At 40.7% G+C, this 5,101-nt stretch overlaps 1 pseudogene; it reads left to right on the top strand.

Annotated features, from left to right (window-relative positions):
- Positions 1-777: 777 nt before the first annotated feature.
- Positions 778-4,688, top strand: LOC122066708 (annotated as a pseudogene).
- The last annotated feature ends 413 nt before the right edge of the window (positions 4,689-5,101 follow it).

A 5,101-nucleotide genomic window follows, 5' to 3' on the forward strand; every position in this document is an offset into this window, starting at 1 on the left:
CCTCCGTTCAAGCTTATTGTAGCTTCACAAGGGAGGGAAGAATCGAACAGAAAAAACTTACAGATTTCCCCACAATTTTCCCCTACCATTTTTCGTTGCTGCATGAAGAAGCTTTCCCATCTGAGTTTGGCTTTGTTGCAACTGCCCTGCCCTGTCGATGCCCGCTGTTCATTTTGTTTTGTTTGTAAGCTCTTCTGGTTTCTTTAAGGATTCGTTTAAATCTTTTTTTTTTCTTTTTTGTTCGCTCCATTTTCTCTTTGCCATTCATTTGTGCATAGCAACCTAATCGAGCCCTTGGCACTAGGAGTTGGGAGAAATACTTTCATTCTCGTAGTCTCTTTGTTGTATCAGTGTTGGGAGATTTGCGTTTCCCATGGGTACCTTGGATCGTTGGCTTTAGAAATTTCAAGAGGAGACTCTTAAAGGTCTCTGAATGAAGCAAGAGTCATCTCATTTTTGGTTCCGATTTCAATAGTCGTTGAGAATTGATGAAGATGCCATGTTCTGTGATGGAGTCTATTCATTTTCATCCTTCGTTTCTGATGGGGTTTGGATTTAGATGTCATGGCCGCTATAATTTTCGGCTAACTTTCCCTTTTCTTCTGTTTTGCTTCCCCAAGTTCATTTATTTCTCAACTATGTAATAATCTCCCCATCCGTTTACTTTTGGATTTTCCATTGTGTTTATTGCATTTGCTGTGCTATGGTTGATGTTCGATGAAAGCTTGAGCGCCAGAACCGAGTTCTGGTCATTTTGCCGGCTGCTTGATTGCTAGAATGGGATCGTCAGAGAAGAAGTACAGTGGAATTTGGTGCTTTGCTGGTCCAGGGGTCTCTCTACATTCGCAGTAGCTAGCACCTTAGGATCAAACGTCTGCCATGTATCACAATATGGAGTAGTGCTACACCATCTGTAGCACAGGGGTGTGCTACAAACGAACCTCTTATGTCACTCTTCCCCTCATTGATTGAACCTTAGCGTAGGAGATATTTCTAGTCCTTCTTATTTTACATTTTAAGGAAAAGAATTCTACCTGATTGCAATCTTTACATTCAGATATAATCAGATGTAAGAAGACCGGCTTGCCCCCAACCCATGTGTATCCTATCTACGTGGAAGTGTTTCTTATGGGAAAGTGTAAAGCATGGATAATAGCATCAATCAGGGTAGGATTTTTACCTTTTATGGGGGACATGATGGTCATTTCACCCCATACTCTATTTTAGACAACTAGTTCCTAAAGCGAGATGTGTGTAAGAATTGTAGTTGAGAGATTATGAGCAACAGTCCTTCCGTCCCATCTCTAATGGCATCTTGGACCATCGCAGTTCTCTTAGTAGTCCTTAGAGGGCTCTGGTCTTTAGCAACCCAATTACGGCATGCTTCCAAAGCGAAGCAAGGTGATGGGCCACTACGGCCACGGGTCCTCAGGGGCTGCCGATTCTAAGCAATCTTCTCATGCTGGGTGTTCTTCCTCATCATACCCTCCATCAATGGGCCAAGAAGTATGGACCCATTATGTATCTCCGGCTCGGCCTCGTGCCGACGGTGGTCGTATCATCTCCTCAGGCAGCCGAGTTGTTCCTCAACACCCACGACATTGTCTTCGCCAGTCGACCATACAACATGGGAGCTCAATACCTTTCTTACGGGAACAAGGGCATTGCGTTTTCTACATACGGTCCATATTGGCGCAACGTCCGCAAGTTGTGCACCATAAAGCTCCTCAGCGCTGCCAAAGTTGATTCATTTAAGCATATGAGGAGAGAGGAAGTTGGTCTCTTTGTTCAGTCGCTTAAAGATGAGTCTGGTGTAGTGGTTGATGTGAGTTCCAAGGTCGGTTCGCTGATAGAGGACATGACTTACCAGATGTTGATCGACAGCAAGAACGACAGATTCCACCTCAAACAGTTGTAGAGGAAGCTGTCAAGCTTGTTGGAGATTTCAACTTGGCCGATTACATTCCCAGTCTTGGCTCACTGGACCTCCAGCCAAGTTTCAATCTCTATAAAACATTTTTCTTTTTTCCCATTAAAACAATGAAATTTAAATTCCATCAACAAGGAGATGCCATAGCAATCATGATTCATGAGTCATCTGTCTGGGAGTGCAGTACCTCTCTCTCCTTCTACAGAGAAATCCATTTTACATGAGAGAGAGAGAGAGACCGGTGCTCTATTGTGGGCCACGCTCCTTAATAGAGTTATTTTTCCTAATTTTCTTTCTATGTGCCATGTTATGGGAGGCATGTCTGTGGAAGCATGTGATCTGATAATTTTACTTTAATGGGCAACACAACTCTCCCGGTAATATGGCCCCTACACGCAGCTGGTGGTGGGGGTGGAATGATGGCCCCACCACTATAAATTATCATGACCCACCTCCAGTTAACGCTCATGTGCACCCCTTAATGACTCATGCAGGTTCAGAGCTGTACAGTCAGGGAGTGATCTTTTTTCTGTAATTAAAATACATTCATCTCCAGAATTGGCGTACAATATGTTATAAACAAAACAAAAATCCCAAAAATACTCAAGGATGAATCCAAATATTTTTTAAAATATTGGATTGACTGATATGGGGCATCAGATTGATTTGAAATTTAACTCATGACGAGCAATAAAGATATTGGCGAAGGTTTGCTATCAGGTTATGTGGTGCCTGCGCTAGTGCCTAGACCAATGTGAGAACATGTGTTGGGGACATGGTTGTCTTTTCACTCAGTCATATGTCTGGGCCTTAGGGAGCGCGATCGGACATCGATCTTTTCCGTTAAGGATACATATACAACATGTTCATAAAGTTTAGGCCTTAAAAGACACTTCACATAATAAAAGAAATTGTTGACATATGAAATCATTTCTGCACTATTGATGTAAGAAACATTCCCCCATAAAAGGAAACAAAAGCATGAAAAACAGTGTGGTCCCTGCCCCTAGACATAAAAGGGGGTGACATGATAGCCTCATTCCTCATGCAAAGCAGAAATCCTACACTTATTGATGCTTCTACATGTTTTTCCATTGGCTCCTACACTAATGCAGTGGCCAAATTACCTTTCATGAAACCTACTCCCTACAAAAAATTATGGGAAAACAAATTTAGTCCGGGAATGTAGCTATGCTAAGAGTTCCTTGTGCCTAAACACAAAAGGGCATGACATGACAACCTCAGCTGTTTTGCAAGGCAAAAATCTCGCCCCTATTGATGCTTCTGTATGCATTCCCGTTGGCTAACATGCTAGTGTAGTGGCCACATTGTCTTTCATGAAATCCACTCCCTAAAAGAAATTATGGGAAAATGAATTTTATCGAGGAGTGTAGCATATGCTAGCAGTTCCTGATTCTCTCAGACTCTCTCTCCTTCTTCTATGAAATGACATATCTACCTCTCTTTTTTTGAGGAGAGAGATAAACTCACGGGAGTGATAATGTACACTACACTTCTGAATAAAAACTCAATCCCAAAAATAATCTTTTCTTTTTTGCTGACATTCTTGAAGATACAACATATCGAACTTTCTCCAGTAGCCTGACCAATCTAATCTCATTACTCTTTTGGGTTGAACCTAATTCCATTACTTCTGGTAGTCAAAATTGACCTCTTGGTCACACTAAATGTATTTTTTCGTAGTCTATAGATTATTTCTTTTCTTAAATGAAGAACTATAAAATTCCCCAAAACGTTGATTCTCTCCCTAGTTGCACGCGCCCTAAGGTGCTCCCACTCACCGGATACAGTGATGCAACTAGAAAGAGGATTTTTTTTTCCCGCAAATTCCCCACCTTCTCATCAAAGTGTGTGAAACAGGCCATTCTTCACATCTATATACAATCCAATATTGTTTTAATAACAAATTAATTATTCATGTTCCAGGGATTGGCTCGTAGGATGAAGGCTATGAACAAAGTCTTCGATGAGTTCTTCGAGAAGATCATTGATGAGCACATACATGTTGCGAAAGATCCTCAAAATAATAACCACAAGGACGACTTCATCGATGTAATGCTACAATTAATGTTGGAATCCGAAAGTGCAGCTAATGATGAACAGTGCTATATGATCAAGCAATCATTTTGGACATGCTTGTGGCTGCAATGGACACATCTACTGTCACAGTTGAATGGGCCCTTTCTGAACTGTTAAGGCATCCAATGGTGTTGAACTCCAAGAAGATTTGAAGGATAAAGTAGGCATAGATCGGCTAGTTGAAGAAGAGGATTTAGTGAAGCTAAACTACTTGGACATGGTAGTGAAGGAAGTCATGAGGCTTCACCCTGTTGCTTCATTGCTTGTGCCCCGTGAGTCCATGGAAGATATAACAATCAATGGATACCATACACCTAAGAAATCTCGTGTCATTATAAATGCTTGGGCAATTCAAAGAGACCCGGTTGTGTGGTTAGATAATGCTGAAGAGTTCTTGCCTGAAAGATTCATGGGCATTGATATTGATTTTTGGGGACATGTTTTCCAATTTATCCCATTTGGATCAGGTCGTAGAGGGTGCCCCGACATTCATTTGGGCTTAGTTGTAGTTAAACTAATACTTGCACAACTGGTACATTGCTTTGATTGGGAGCTACCTAGTGGCATGTCACCTGGTGACTTGGACATGACTGAGAAGTTCAACCTAACAGTTGCAAGAGCCAACCATTTACTTTCTATTCCGACTTATCACCTTTGAGTGGCAACAAGTAATTGTAAGGAGACCACCCTTTATATATATAAATATATATTTGTACGAGATATCTATATACGAATCAGGTATATATTATATATACCACAAGATTACTGGTATGTGTATATATACATAGCCAGAACCACAAAATCCTATAATACAGCCAGAACCTTATCAAATATATATATATATATATATATCAAATATATATGAGGAGGTGGACTCCTTAGGGGGAGCCATCCTGATAAGGTTGATTTGTAAAGTCTAACTCTGTAGGAATTCACGGGTAAGAAAGTCAGGGACATAATTGGATTTTCCTTTAATATATTCTATTTGAAATTCAAAAATTGATAATAAAGCTTGCCATCTGGCAAAAATTTGTTTTGATGCAAGATTAGAAACATCATTTTGTAAAACAT

This window comes from Macadamia integrifolia, unplaced genomic scaffold (assembly GCF_013358625.1).
Source record: "Macadamia integrifolia cultivar HAES 741 unplaced genomic scaffold, SCU_Mint_v3 scaffold2542, whole genome shotgun sequence".
NCBI classification, from domain to species: Eukaryota; Viridiplantae; Streptophyta; class Magnoliopsida; order Proteales; family Proteaceae; genus Macadamia; species Macadamia integrifolia.